Source organism: Mesoplodon densirostris, chromosome X, assembly GCF_025265405.1.
Source record: "Mesoplodon densirostris isolate mMesDen1 chromosome X, mMesDen1 primary haplotype, whole genome shotgun sequence".
NCBI lineage: Eukaryota > Metazoa > Chordata > Mammalia > Artiodactyla > Ziphiidae > Mesoplodon > Mesoplodon densirostris.
This window is the reverse complement of record NC_082681.1, coordinates 47,692,362-47,709,213: the sequence shown is the minus strand read 5'-3', so window position 1 is coordinate 47,709,213 and position 16,852 is coordinate 47,692,362.

The window sequence follows — 16,852 nt, the reverse complement described above, 5'->3', positions numbered from 1 at the left end:
ATTTTATTAAGAGAACACTGGTGACCACTTAAGTGAAACAAGGTGGCCCTGCCACAGTCATTTTCACAATTATGTGAATGTTCAGTAATTTCATTTTAGTATTTTATTTCTTCTTATCTGTGAGGGAGAAGATACTCTGTCATTTTCAATTTTTAGAAAGTATTATGTTGCTTTACACCTACATATTTTTCAATTTTTGTATTCCATTTGTACTTCTTTTTAAAAAGTTGTAATTATTTCCTATTGTGTAGGATATAAGAACCTGTAAAGTATATCACTCTCAGCCAAACACTGAGATAAATTCCTGATAATCTACAAAATCAAACTTTTCCTGAGCCCCTCAGAAGAGGGACAGGTCTCTACAGGACAGACTAAACAAAATACTGTTTTTAAAACTGGCAGAGCCTTGTGAGATAAAGAAAAAGAATTGGGGTGCCGTGGCAAGATACTAGAGAGAGCTTCCCTGAGTAGTTCAGGTATGAAGGAGGCAGTGTCTTTTAAAGAATGGGCAGTGAAAGTCTGTGTTTTTCAGTCCAAGATTGAAGAATTCTGATGGGCTATTATATCTCCAGAGCTCTCCTTGGTCGCTGGAGTAAATATTTAGGATAAATGAGTCCCATTTTCAGGAATCTTATTTATTATTTCGTGGAATATTAGAGGAATCTTATGAAAGAATTTTTTTAAAAGAATATGATTCCCAAGGAGACCAGGAAAATCTTCCACCAAATCAATGGCAAGTAAATATCTCTGTGTGGGACCTCAAGTTGGTCGTACAGAACCTGAATATAATTTTGGAAGCAGAAAGCTCATTTCAGAGCCATTGCATTTTCAAAAAGAGAACTGTGGACCCATAGGATAAAATGGTATTTCACAAAATTATTTAATTCCTATTGTGCTCATTGTTGCTGCTTCAATATCCCAGTGTTTGCCCGTATGAAATACAAATGTTTTTCTAAACATTTCTTGCACATTAATAATATGTGAGAATTCCTGTTAAGAAATCTAACCTACTAGGATATTTTTATTGTGCTAGGTTTGTTTTACATTTAGTAAATCCCATAATCAAATACAGGCATTAGTAAACCAGTGTTACAACTGTACCATATACGCTGTGAAGACAGAAGCGCAAGGATAAGTGACACACATGGCGTCTAGGAAGGAGAGAGGGAAAATGGAGTTCAAGGTTGAAGACCTTGGAGGAGATATGAGCATATGTAATTATTCACTTCAGAGTGTAATTGAAGAAAACGGACACCTAAAGAGCAATCATGATCTAATGGTGTTGACTACTGAAAATACGAATTAGAGCAAGGGCTTTACTGCTTAAATAACAAACTATAAGTTCCAACCCTAAGAAAATAGTATTAATAGGACAAGCATACCCCATTCAAACTTGTATCAACATTATCTGTATTACAGAATTCATTGTAAAACATAAGCGAGAACTGAAACACATTGCAGAAATAACTGCAATATTCTACACAGAGGCATTGTGAAATTCATCAGCCTTTGAGAAGTGAAGATAAGCAGAAACCATATAGCTCAGTGGATCTGATACTTGAGCAGGTATTTTGTCATGCACCTGAGTGAAATTTGTTGTAAGTAGGAATAATATGCAAGGTTATTGTGATTGTTGAAGTAAATTGACTGGCTTGTGTAATCTATCCCTCTGAAAACCCAGATTCCTTTACCATATTCTGGTAGGTGAAGGGCATTACCCAAAGTCACATATTTACTGAATTAGAACTGACACCAGGACCTAGGTGATTCCCTAAATCTCACTTCAGTGTCTGACCCATTAGGCATGGTTTTGCCTTTGAGTGTGTGAGTCTATCAGAGGATAACAGAAACCATGCTTCTCTTGATCAACCTGCTTGATAGGAAATACCTTTATATAAAAGAATAAACTTCAATTACCTCAATCTCCATTTGGAAATTAATTCAAGTGAAAAAGTATAATCAAGTGTTTCCCTTAACCACACTCCAACATCATGCAAGGGCATATATCCAGGGCTTCTTATGCTTTTCCCTCTCCCTAAATTTTGTCCTCAAACCTGCCCCATTTATGACTCTGTGGATATGTACTTTTCAAGGCACAGTTGAGAGGGATAGATTACAACTGAAGTGTCAGGCATTAGAGGACCCAAGAAAGAAGGGAACCACGAGAAATATGGGAGAACTCTGTGTCCCTAAGTCAGAAAAATTAGATATTGAAACCCTGTCTGTCCAAGTTCCTTTCACCAAGAAATCTCTACTTACATCCCCCTTGCTGCCTACCTGTGTGTTTCTTTGTCTACATGCAGGGTCCTACAAGTGGGAGAGGGTGTCTATAATGTTTAGACACTTCATTCCACTTTAGTGTGAAAGTTGTGGTGTAGAGTATAGGATTCCACTAAATGATAGGTGTCCCTCTCCTAGTGGTAGGTAAAGAGTAAACGAATCCATAGACAACCACCTTAGTATAATGAACAAAACACTTGTTTCTTGGCCATACCCTGTGTATGGCACCCAAAAGGATCTCAAGAAGCTGGGTTTTAGTGGATATTAGATCCAGGAATGTTGCTCATTCCTGGATACTCCTTCCAATGAGAGGTTCTGTCCATTTCCCCCTCCTCTTGAGCTGATGAAGGCTGTGATTATTTTGAGCAATAAATAGAATATGGTGGAAATTATATTATGCCAATTATGGGGTTAAGCTTTAAGAGGGAATGTCCTTCTGTCTTGCTTTCTGAGGACACATGGCTACCATGTAAAAGGTCAGCCTATCCTGCTGGACATCCCCACAAGAAAAGAGGTCCCTTGCAGCACCAGGCATGTGTGTGAAAGTTGCCTGGAACTTTGCAGCGTAGCTTAAATATCAACTGATTACCACTGAGTGATCTTAGCATGGTTTATATTTTTAAGGGACGTTTACACTTCTTGTTTGGAAATTGTTTGGGTATTGGGTAGAAAAACTGAAAATCCTCCAATTATAAATTGTAATATACAAAATTATATTAAACATTATTTTAAATACTCAGGTGTGCTTGAAAATGGGCTCAAATTAATAGACAGCTGAGACATACACATAATTCTAAATGCTTAATTGACTGGGACTTCCCTGGTGGCAAGGACACAACACTCCCAATGCAGGGGGCCTGGGTTCAATCCCTGGTCAAGGAACTAGACCCCACATGCCTCAACTATGAGTTCGCATGCTGCAACTAAAGATCCCGCATACTGCAACTAAAGATTCCACATGCTCCAACTAAAAGGTCCCATGTGCCGCAGCTAAGACCCGATGCAGCCAAATAAATAAGTAAATAAATATTTTTTAAAAAATGAAATAAATGCTTAATTGACTATACCCATAGTGAAAAACTGGACTTTTTTTCTCATAAGAAATAAAGAACCAAGGAAAATTCTAATTTTGTCCCTAACTATGGTTGGGGAATAAAATGTTGCCTCGAGAATCTGTAATCAAAAGAGTGCCCTGATGTAGCTTTGGTGTTCTAATTAACAATATCAGCATGGCCCAACTAATTTCTGTTTGTAAACTCATATATATGGCAAATACAAATCTAATTATTTCTAGGGGAGCTTAACCTTAATTGAGGCTTCTACAAATATTCCTACAGTTAAAGTCCTCCAAAACAAGCACAGATTTCCCCCCTTCCAAAATGCCAACATCAGCATAAACAATAAACCAAAATGGAAACCTGTAAAGATTTATCATCAAAGTACAAGAAATGTTAATTAACATATTTAAATAGATGATAAGATACATAATACGTGAGTAATCAATAGCTAATTATCAAAGAGATGCAAATAGGGCTTCCCTGGTGGCACAGTGGTTGAGAGTCCACCTGCTGATGCGGGGGACGCAGGTTCGTGTCCCGGTCCGGGAGGATCCCACATGCCGCAGGGCGGCTGGGCCGGTGGGCCATGGCTGCTGGGCCTGTGTGTCCGGAACCTGTGCTCCACAACGGGAGAGGCCGCAGCAGTGAGGGGCCCGCGTACCGCAAAAAAAAAAAAAAAAAAAAAAAAAAAAAAAAAGGTGCAAATAAGCTTTCTACTACAGAAAATCATAAACACTGGAATAGAAGAGTAAAGAAATTTTAAATAGCTAAGACACCCCTGGAGAGAGAATATGTGAATTAGAAGGTAGATTAAAAAATAATACAGAATACTTCATAAAGAGAATAAAAGGATTAAATGGAGATCAAGAAACCTAACAAATGGACTAAGAAAGTATAAAGTACATCTCCTAGGGATACCAGAAGTGGCAAACATTCCTTAGAAGTTCCTTTAACATGGTATCTGTTGGTGTAAATATTGATACCATGATTTTTCATGTTGTCTCCAATCTCTTTTATTCTGAATTAAGTTCTAAGGACACAAACATCGATATGGTGTTTAGTGTGCAGGATATTTATGCATGCTCAATGCCCAAGAAAGGGATGCGAGAGGTAGGTGTGGGCAGAGGGAGAAGTGCACATCTAACGCAGACCCTCCAAAATTACTTTCTGATCCCATGCTGAGTTCTAAAGGTACAATGGCCTGTTAAAGTCATTTCACATTGGTCCAACATAGCCAGATCTTTATGCCACCTCCTTGATCAGTCCTTGGAAGTGGGCCAACTTAAGAAGTACAGAACATTGGACAAGGTAGCTATGTGCAGCAGAGGTAACATCTAAAGTGGCTTATGGCTAAGGACTGGCAGTAAGTCTGTCCTTGTTTTGGTGTGCTGAGTGGTCCATCTTCAAGTCTATCAAAGTCTTATCATGATACTTAGGCTAGGAGTACAACACTACGTGGATGGTTACTTACTCTCACCACTCACTTTCGGCTTCCATTTGTTGATGAAAGGAGATTTACTGTCATAGTATTTGCATTGCTCTGTATAAAATGTGTCTTTTTGTCTGCTATTATGATCTATATGCTAACTTTGTAGCTTTAATATGATGTGTCCAAGTATGCTCCCTGAATCTATGGAATCAAGGCTTTCCTAAATTCTGGTTAATTATCAACCGTGTCCCTGTGAATATTATTATTCTAAAATTTAACAAGGTTACCACTTCTGGCATGCCTACAAAACGCACTTAATACCTTCTTAGTCCATTTCTTAGGTCCCTTGGCCTCTCTTTAATCTTTTACTTCATTTATCTTACTATGAGCTATTGTGTGTAATTTCTTTCATCTATTTTCTAATTCACCAATTCTCCATCCAGCTGTGTCTCATCTGTTGTTTAAAATTTCTTGGAAGAAATTGACAAGAATACAATAATATTAGGGAACTTTAACACCCCACTTACAGCAATAGACAGATAATCCAGATAAAAAATCAGTAAGGAAATAGTGGCCTTAAATGACACATTAGACTAGTTGCACTTAATAGACATCTACAGGACATTCCATTCAAAAACAGCAGAATACACATTCTTTTCAAGTGCACATGAAACTTTCTCCAGGATAGATCACATGCTGTGCCACAACCCAAGTCTCAACAAATTTAAGAGGACAGAAATTGTACCAAGCATTTTTTCTAACCACACTGTATGAAACTAGAAAATGATTACATAAAGAAAAATGGGAAAACCACAAACACATGGAGACTAAACAATATGCTAGTAATAAACCAATGGGTCAGTGAGGAAATCAAAGAGGAAGTTAGAAAATACCTGGAGACAAATGAAAATAAAAATACATCTTTCCAAAACCTATGGGGCACAGTAAAAGCAGTTCTAAGAGGGAAGCTTATAGCCATACAGGCAATGAAAGGGCGGGAGGAAAACAAATGAAAACAAACAGACAAAAAAACCCAAGACAAATAGCAAAGACAAAAAAGCAAACAGCAACAACAACAATTAAGAACAAACAAACAAACAAATGAACAGACAGACAAAATCCCAGATAGATGGTAAAAGCAGAACCAACCAACCAACCAAACAAAAAGAAACAAAGAAGCACACATACAAATAAACAAAACAAAAACAGGGAAAACAAAAAACAAGAGAACAACTAGACAAATAAATGAACCCCAAAACGAAATCAAACAACTAAAAACAAAACTGACAAAAACAAAACAAAACAAAAGCAGAATGCAAACAGAAGGAAAAAGCAAACAAAACGAACACACAAAAATGATAGAAATAATTTTTAAAAAGATAAAAAGGGTAAGAAAATTAGAACAAAGGAAAAAGAGATAAAAACAAAATAGAACAAAGGAAAGAAAAAAAACAAGGAATAAACACAGAACAACAAAATAGTAACATAGAAATAGAAATAAAAAATATATATTAAAAAATTAAAAAAAATTTATGTGGGGATCTTTCTTGCCCTTTCCAGTGTCCAAGGTCTTCTGCTAGCATTCAGCTGATGTTGTGTGAGAATTGTTCCATCTGTAGATGTATTCTTGATGCATTTGTGGAGAGAGAAGAACTCCATGTCCTCCTAGTCCTCCGCTGTCTTGGTGACCTCTGTGTGTGCCCCTTAAAATGGGAGTCTTTATCTCCCACAGCCCTCTGTGTCTCCCTAAAGTAAGCCCTGCTGACCTTCAAAGCCAAACATTCTGGAGGCTCATCTTCTCAGAGCATGACCCCTAGGCTGGGGAGGCAAGTGTGGTGCTCAGACCCCTCAGTCCCTCAATATTGGGAGAACCTCTGAAATTGTACTTATTCTCCCATTTGTGAGTTGCACACATGGGGGTATGGGTCTTGATTGTAGCACACTGCATCCTTCCTACCCACCTACTTGTGGTTCCTTTTTGGTATTTTTAGTTGTAGAAGGTCTTTTCTGATAGGTTCCAGTCTTTCTCATCAATAGTTTCTCTGTAACTAATTGTAATTTTGGTGTGCCCATGAAAGGAGGTGAGCTCATGATCTTCCTACTCCATCATCTTGGGAACTCTCCTCCTGTTTGTTGGGAGTTTTTTTTTATTATTACTAATTCAATTTCACTACTAGTGATCAGTCTCTTCTGATTGTTTATTTCTTCCTGATTCAGTCTTTGCAATTGTGTGTTTCTAAAAATTCATCCGTTTCTTCTACATGGTCCAATTTTTTGGCTTATAACTGTTTGTAGTATTTTTTTGATTTTTTTGTATCTCTGTGATATTGTTTATAATTTCCCCTCTTTCATTTCTTATTGTGTTTGTTTGGGTCCTCTCTTTTTTTTCTTAATGAGCCTGGCTAAAGGCTTATCAATGTTCTTTATTAAAAAAAACCTCAGCTCTTGGTTTTATTGATCTTTTCTTTTGCTTTTTAAAAAATAAGTTCATTTATTTATTTATTTTTGGCTGAATTGGGTCTTCATTGCTGCCTGTGGGCTTTCTCTAGTTGTGGTGAGCTGGGGTTACTCTTCATTGCAGTGTGTGGGCTTCTAAGTGCAGTGGCTTCTCTTGTTGTGGAGCATGGGCTCTAGGCATACGGGTTTCAGTAGTTGTGGCACGTAGACTCAGTAGTTGTGGCTCATGTGCTCTAGAGAGCTGGCTCAGTAGTTGTGGCACACAGGCTTAGTTGTTCCATGGCACGTGGGATGTTCCTGGACCAGGGCTCGAACCTGTGTCCCCTGCACTGGCAGGCAGATTCTTAACCACTGCTCCATCAGGGAAGCCCTTCTATTGCTTTTTATCTATTTTTTTACTTATTTTCTCTCTGATATTTATTATTTCCTTCCTTCTGCCGACCTTGAGCTTGGTTTGTTTTTTTCTTATTCTTTTAGATGTTGGGGTAGGTCGTTTATTTGAGATTTTTCTTGTGTCTTGAAGTAAGTCGGTATGGCTATAAGCTTCCCTCTTAGAACTGCTTTTACTGTGCCCCATAGGTTTTGGAAAGATGTATTTTTATTTTCATTTGTCTCCAGGTATTTTCTAACTTCCTCTTTGATTTCCTCACTGACCCATTGGTTTATTACTAGCATATTGTTTAGTCTCCATGTGTTTGTGGTTTTCCCATTTTTCTTTATGTAATCATTTTCTAGTTTCATACAGTGTGGTTAGAAAAAATGCTTGGTACAATTTCTGTCCTCTTAAATTTGTTGAGACTTGGGTTGTGGCACAGCATGTGATCTATCCTGGAGAAAGTTTCATGTGCACTTGAAAAGAATGTGTATTCTGCTGTTTTTGAATGGAATGTCCTGTAGATGTCTATTAAGTGCAACTAGTCTAATGTGTCATTTAAGGCCACTATTTCCTTACTGATTTTTTATCTGGATTATCTGTCTATTGCTGTAAGTGGGGTGTTAAAGTTCCCTAATATTATTGTATTCTTGTCAATTTCTTCCAAGAAATTTTAAACAACAGATGAGACACAGCTGGATGGAGAATTGGTGAATTAGAAAATAGATGAAAGAAATTACACACAATAGCTCATAGTAAGATAAATGAAGTAAAAGATTAAAGAGAGGCCAAGGGACCTAAGAAATGGACTAAGAAGGTATTAAGTGCGTTTTGTAGGCATGCCAGAAGTGGTAACCTTGTTAAATTTTAGAATAATAATATTCACAGGGACACGGTTGATAATTAACCAGAATTTAGGAAAGCCTTGATAAAAACTCTGTGGAAAGTGAGCATAGAGGGAACCTAACTCAACATAGTAAAGGCCCTATATGACAAACCCACAGCAAATATTATTCTCAATGGTGAAAAACTGAAAGCATTTCCTCTAAAATCAGGAACAAGACAAGTGTGCCCACTCTCACCACTATTATTCAACATAGTTTTGGAATTCCTAGGCATAGCAATCAGAGAAGAAAAAGAAATAAAAGGAATCCAAATCAGAAAAGAAGAAGTAAAACTGTCACTCTTTGCAGATGACATGATACCATACATAGACAATCCTAAAGATGCCACCTGAAAACTACTAGAGCTAATCAATGAATTTAGTAAAGTTGCAGGATACAAAATTAATACACAAAAATGCCTTGCATTCCTATACACTAAAAATGAAAGATCAGAAAGAGAAATTAAGGAAACAATCCCATTTACCGTTGCAACGATAAGAATAATATACCTAGGAATAAACCTACCTAAGTAGGCAAAAACCTGTACATAGAAAACTATAAGACACTGATGAAAGAAATTAAAGATGACACAAACAGATGGAGAGATATAACATGTTCCTGAACTGGAAAGATCAATATTGTGAAAATGACTCTACTACCCAAAGCAATCTACAGATTCAGTGCAATCCCTATCAAATTACCAATGGCATTTTTCACAGAACTAGAACAAAACATTTTACAATTTGTATGGAAACAGAGAAGACCTGAAATAGCAAAAGCACTCTTGAGAAACAAAAATGGAGCTGAGTGTCCCTGGTGGTGCAGTGGTTGAGAGTCCGCCTGCTGATGCAGGGGACACGGGTTCATGTCCCGGTCTGGGAAGATCCCACATGCCACGGAGTGGCTGGGCCCATGAGCCATGGCCACTGAGCCTGCACGTCTGGAGCCTGTGCTCCGCAATGGGAGAGGCCACAGCAAAAAAGATAGCCTCTTCAATAAGTGGTGCTGGGGAAACCAGAAAGCCACATGTAAAAGAATGAAATTAGAACACTTTCTAACAACATACACAAAAATAAATTCAAATGGTTTAAAGACCTAAATGCAAGGCCAGACACTGTAAAACTCTTACAGGAAAACATAGGCAGAACACTCCTTGACATAAATTGCAGTAAGAACTTTTTTGACTCACCTCCTAGGGTAATGAGAATAAAAACAAAAATAAACAAATGGGACCTAATGAAACTTAAAAGCTTTTGCACAGCAAAGGAAACCAAAAACAGATGAAGACAACCCTCAGAATGGGAGAAAATATTTGCAAACAAAGTGATTGACAAAGGATTAATCTCTAAAATACAAAAAGAGCTCATGCAGCTCAATATAAAAAAAAATACCACAACCCAATCAAAAAATGGGTGGAAGACCTAAATAGACATTTCTCCAAGGAAGGCATGCAGGTGGCCAAGAAACACATGAAAAGATGCTCAATATCAGTAGTTATTAGAGAAATGCAAATCAAAACTACAATGAGGTATCCCCCTCACACCAGTCAGAATGGCCATCAACAAAAAATCTACAAAAAATAAATACTGGAGAGGGTGTGGAGAAAAGGGAACCCTCTTGCATTGTTGGTGGGAATGAAAATTGATACAGCCACTATGGAGAACATTATGGAGGTTCCTTAAAAAACTAAAAATAGAACTACCATATGACCCAGAAATTCCACTACTGGGCATAAACCCGAAGGAAACCATAATTCAAAAACACACTTGTACCCCAGTATTCATTGCAGCACTACTTACAATAGCCAGGACATGGAAGCAACTGAAGTGTCCATCAACAGAGGAATGGATAAAGAAGATGTGGTACATATATACAATGGAATATTACTCAGCCATAAAAAGGAACGAAATTGGGTCATTTGTAGAGACACGGATGGTCCTAGAGAGTGTTATACAGAATGAAGTAAGTCAAAGAGAAAAACAAATATTGTATATTAACACATATATGTTGAATCTGAACAATTGGTATAGATGATCTTACTTACAAAGCAGAAATAGAGATACAGAGGTAGAGAACAGACATATGGAAGGGGGAAAGGGAGGTTGGGATGAATTGGGAGATTGGGATTGACATATATTCACTATTGATACTATGTGTAAAATAGATAACTAATGAAAACCTACTGTATAGCACAGCGAACTCTACTCAGTGCTCTGTGGTGACCTAAATGGGAAGGGAATCCAAAAAAGAGGGGATATATGTGTACGTATAGCTGATTCACTTTGCTGTACAGTATAAACTAACACAGTATTGTAAAACAACTGTTCTCTAAAAACAAAAACAAAAACAAAAACAAAAAACGGGCACAGACAACATCTCACAAGATTCAGGACCCAGGACAGAAGAAGTAATTTGAAAGAATCCTAGTCAGACCCACCTACTGATCTTGGAGAGTCTGCTGGAGAGGTGGGAGGCAACTGGAGCCTACTCTGGGCACATAGACACTGTTGGCAGCCATTTTGGGGAGCTCTTTCTACCACATGAACACTGCTGCTGACAAGTGCCATTTTGGCCTCCTCCTGAGGCTTAGCTTATAAGCCTCAGGGCCCAGCCCTGCCTCTGACCACCAGCCTGTAGGCACCAAGATTGGATGTTTCAGGCCAAGCAATTAGCCAGGCAGGGTCCACCCAACAGCAGGCAGGCTGCTTTAAGATGCCCTGAGCCCACAGGTGCCACTGTACACATCACTGTCCACTAGAGTGCCTAGGATCTGCCCCTGCACATGACAGTACAGGCACTAGACCTGGGACACCCAGGGTCCTGCAGCCAGAGCCCTAGGACATGGCTCTGCTCACCACTGAGCTGGCAGTAGCCCTAGGACATACTGGGCCCCAGCCCCACCCACCAGCAGGCCAACACCAGCTCTGAGATACCTTGGACTCCTCAGCCAGCTGCCCCAGAATCCAGCCCCACTCACCAGCAGGCCAGTACCAGTTTTTTTGATACACTAGAACCTGCAGCCAGCTCTATCTGGAAGGCCCCACCCACCAGAAGGCCAAAACTAGATCTGGGATGCTCTTGGATCCTGTCCAGCATCTGCCTGAGCACCTTTGTCTCCAAGACAGCCCCAAGTGCTTGCCACTGAACAGGTGTTGATGTGCCATGGACGAGATGCACAATCAGGACAGCTGTCCCATCTGGGTCGCAAAAATTTTTATAGAAGCAGACTTGGGTCTACTCGTCCGCACACAGTAAAGTCAACCTACTGACGCCGTGTTGTGGTGAACGAAAGTGCAGTGTTTATTGCAGATACAAAACAAGGAGCACAGATGGCTAATACTCAAAAGGCCTGAAGTCCCCAATGCCTTTAAGAGAAGGGTTTTAAAAAACAGAGTGAGGGAGAGGGTTGTGGGGGGTTTGACCAGCTCATGGACATTCTTCTGATTGGTTGGTGGTGAAGTATAATGGGAATCAACATCATCAACCTTCTAGTTTGAACCGGTTTGGGGGTCTACATGCTTGTGGTCAGTATAGAGTTAACTTCTTTCACCTGGTGGGGGTTTCAGTATCTGCAAAACAGCTCAAAGTATATGGCTCAGAATATTATCTATAGCCCTTGTGGAGGAAATAAAGGTCCTTGACTTTGTGTAATGGCTAAACTATTATTATTTTGTCTTGCTTGACTGTTTTCCTTTGTTTCTGTATTTTCTCACTTCTCTGATTAAGTTTATTCTTTGGAACTCAAGGAAGGCCTAGCATGCTAATCTTTTTCTGCAAACAAGAGGCAGGTGGAAGACAAGGAGGAAGGGGGTCTGTCCTGGGAAGGTCCATGATCCTAATAATGGGCTCATTGGTCCTGGCTCTCCTTGTCCCAAGGAGAGCTCTTGATGTATGATGAGTCACCAGACTGATTCCAAATTGGGCTGGAAATACCAGAACTTAATGCCCTCTCCTTGCTCAGGCATTGCCCCCTTTATGCCTGCACTATTCAGAAAATCTCCCTCTAGTATCCTGCCCCGGCCCATTCTTTCTCTTAAGCTAATAGCGCTCTGCCATAGGTGAAATCCTCTATGTGTTTGGTCTCTACAAAAGGGTTTTGTACTTTTTTGGATGGGCTCAAGAAAAGTGTTATTTTTTGTATAGTATCCAGTGTTTGTCTCATTGTTTGGCTGAGAGTGACATTCTTTACAGGTTTCTACATCTTAATCCAAAGGAGAATTTTCAACCAATTTAACAATACAAATAGAAGACTTATCACAGTTAACCAAAAATTGAGTTTTAAAGCAAATCATTATAAATTTCCAAGGTTGAAAAGACAGATCATGTTCTTTCTCCACAGAAATGGGAGACTACAAATCAATTAAAAATAAAAGTAACAGGAAAATCATCAACTGCTTCTGAATCAAATAATAACTCACAGAAACACAAACAAAAAGCCATTGGGCTAAGAGGAAAATGCAATGGAAATTAGATTATATTAACAATATAATTAATATTAATATTGGAACACTGCAAGGACAAGAAGAAAGTCATCTTAGTTCTTTTACTGCTCACCATCTTTCTCTTAACTTAATGCAGAGGTCAAGAGAGATGTTCCTCTTCCAGCTCTGGATTCATATTACTAAATAACCATGTTTGAAAAGAAGCTTCAAGGAAGCACACCCAGGTTCATCCCAGGTCACCTCCCCACACACTTTGGGACAATGCTTGTGGCTCATGGGCTGTAGGACCTTATTGGCTGCTCCAGTGGACACTGGTGCTTGAGCTACTCTCATTGAACACTCCTGTCATCCTATGATACATAATTGTGGGTCATAAAGTTTTGTCTTTTAAATGTCATAAGAAATAGAATGTAAAAAATTAGAATTGGATAAGTCTGAACATATAGGAATAGTAAATTCAGAATTCAGGGATGTGGAGAAGTAAATTGGGCCAAGAAATTTTAATTTAGATATTTGTGTACTATTTTTGGTTCCTTATTTATGTATATTAAATAATTCTGAATATGGGGTATGTTGAAAGAAGTTTGATTGTAGTACCTTTGATTTTTCTTATCAGTTTCTTCACTTTACCTTTAAAAACTTCTGGATTATTGTACCCAATCTCTTAGGGAGTTAGGGAATGAAAGAGGTAAATAAAATGTTTACAAAAATAATAATGACCTTAGAGATTACCAGAAAGGCTGGAACAGGAATTGTTTTTTGAACTTTCAAATTCAGTTATTTTCACAATGTGCTTCCGTTTTTGCTTATGTTTTACAGTGAATTCTGTGATACAGATAATGTTGAAAAAAGTTTGGATGAGGTATGCTTGTCCTATTAATACTATTTTCTTAGGGTTGGAACTTATAGTTTGTTATTTAAGCAGTAAAGTCCTTGCTCTAATTTGTATTTTCAGTAGCCAGCACCATTAGATCATGATTGCCCTTTAGGCATCCATTTTCCTCAGTCACCCTCTGAAGTGAATAATTGCATATGCTAATTTCTCCTCCAAGGTCTTCAACATCAAACCCCATTTTCCCTCTCTCCTTCCTAGATGCCATGTGTGTCACTTATCCTTGCGCTTCTGTCTTCACAGCGTATATGCTGCAGTTGTAACACTGGTTTACTAATGCCTGTATTTGATTATTGGATTTACTAAATGTAACACACACCTAGCACAATAAAAACATCCTAGTTTCTTCACAGGAATTCACACATAATATATGTATATGATCAGTGTGCAAGAAAAGTTCTGAAAAACATTTGTATACCATATGGGCAGACACTGGGATATTGAAGCAGCAACAATGAACACAATAGAAATTATGTAATTTTATAAAATATTGTTTTTATTATGGGTCCACAGTTCTGTTTTGAAACTGTGATGGTTCTGAAGTGAGTTTTTCACTTCCAAAACTATGTTCTGGTTGTATAAGACCATCTCGAGGTCCCATCCAGAGAAATTTAACTGCGGTTGATTTGGTGGAAGTTTTTCCTGGTATCCTTGGGAACCATATCCTTTTTTCACATTCTTTCTTAAGATTTTTCTAATATTCCACAAAAATAATAATACTGATAAGGGGATTCATTTATCCTAAATCTGTACTCCGATGATCCTGAGGAGATCTGGAATGGGTGGTTGCAGGCCTGGGAGTCCTAGATCTAATGTCCACTTGCTGGTGGGAGGGACCATATCCCAGCGGTGTCCTGAAGCTGGTGTCAGCCCATTGGTGAGTGGGACCAAATTCCAGGGCCACTGGCTGAGCAGCCCAAGGTGTCCTGAGCTGGTGTCTAGGGCCAGGACCCTTGGGGTCCTGGGGAAAGTGTCAGCCTGCTTTGGTGTGGGATGGGTCCTGATATGGCAGGATGAAGGGCTGTGATGATCCTGGGGTTGGTGTCTCCTCACTGGTGGGTGGTGGTTAGTGCCAGCCTGGTAGGCAGAGCTGGGTCCTGGTGTCTCTGGCTGCAGGGACCAGGGGTCCCAGAGCTTGTGTTTTGGCCTACTTGTGGGCAGGAGTGAGGCCCAGGGATTCCCGGGACTAGTGCAGGCTCACTGGTGTGTGGAGTCGGGTCCTGGGAATGTGGGCTGCATGGCCCTGAGGGTCCTGGAGTTGGTGTTTCAGCTTACTGGTAGGCTGGACTGGGGTCCAGAGTATCATGGGATGGTGCCTAGCCATTGACGGATGAGGTTGGTGCTGGGGCTAGTTCCAGCCCAGTGGATCGAGGCCAGGTCCTAGGGTGGACTGGACTGGGTTCCAGGGTAGGTGTGGGCTTCAGGGGTCTCAAGGCAGCAGGCCTGCTGGTGGATGGGGCTGTGTCTCTGCCTGGGCTTTTGCTTGGCCTGAGATGTCACAGTACTGGTGCTGATAGGCTGCTGGTCAGAGCTGGGTTCCAACACTAACAAGCTAGAAGGAGGATTCCAAAATAGCACTTGCCAGTACCAGTGTCACGTGGTAGAGCCAGCTCCCCCAAATGGCTACCGCCTCTCTTTATATCCCCATGGTGAGCTCCAGTTGCCTTCTGCCTCTCCAGGAGGCTCTCCAAGATCAGCAGGTGGGTCTAACACAGGCTCCTTTCAAATTACTCCTTCTGCCCTAGATTCCCAAGCTTGTTAGATTTTGTGTGTGCCTTTTAAGAGTGGAGTCTCTATTTCCCACAGGCTCTCCTGAAAGTAAGTTTCACTAGCCTTCAAAGCCAAGCGTTCTGGGGGCTCATCGTCCTGGTGCAGGACCCCCAGTCTGGGGAGCCTTATGTGGGGCTTGGATCACTTATTCTTTGGGAAGAACCTCTGCAATTGCAATTATCCTCCCATTAGTAGGTTGTCCACCTTGAAGGTATGGGTCTTGACCATGTCTCCACCTCCTTAACCGTGTACCAAGTTTAAAATAGTTTTCTTCACAATACTTAGATTCTAAAAGTATTCCAAAGGCTAGAACTGGTGAAGATCTACTGGGTGAAAAATATATACTCACCTAATTCTCTAAGAAACCTCCTTAGGGAGAGAAAATATATCAATAAAGTGGGAAATATTTTAAAATTAAAAGCACAATGCTTTCAAGAATCTTTGATAATACATGCAAAGTTATTTATACATGTATGAATGTAAAATAGTATAGAAATTGAACCAAATTATAGAAATTGATCCAAACAAGGATTTAAGGATAAATAAGAACTGAAGAGATGGTGATCATCAATGAGCCAAATGGCCAAGCTTCCAGGGGTGTATCTGGTCAGACTTTCAAGGAAGAGTTAATTCTGATGCTAATAAAATAGTTCGAGATTATGAATGAAAAGACTATTTTATTTCAAGAAATACAATATGATGATAAAACTTATTGAAGAAAGCATGCTAAACAAATTTCTGAGCAGTCTCATATATATATATATATATGAGGATACAAAAGTCCTACTTGAAATATTATCAAATAAATCTGGTTTCACATTACAGAAAAGACTAAATAAGGGAAATAGCATTACTGCTGTAAATAAGAAATTACAAACAAACAAACAAAAATGGTTATGAAGAACCTAGGGGCAGGACAGAAATAAAGATGCAGACCTACTTGAGAATAGACTTGAGGACACGGGGAGGGGGAAGGGTAAGCTGGGATGAAGTGAGAGAGTGGCATGGACTTATATACACTACCAAATGTAAAATAGATAGCTAGTTGGAAGCATAGCACAGGGAGATCAGCTCAGTGCTTTGGGACCACCTAGAGGTGTGGGATAGGGAGGGTGGGAGGGAGATGCAAGAGGGAGGAGATATGGGGATATATGTACACATATAGCTGATTCACTTTGTTATAAAGCAGAAACTAACGCACCATTATAAAGCAATTATACTCCAATAAAGATGTTAAGAAAAAAAAAAGAAATTACAAGCATCAAAT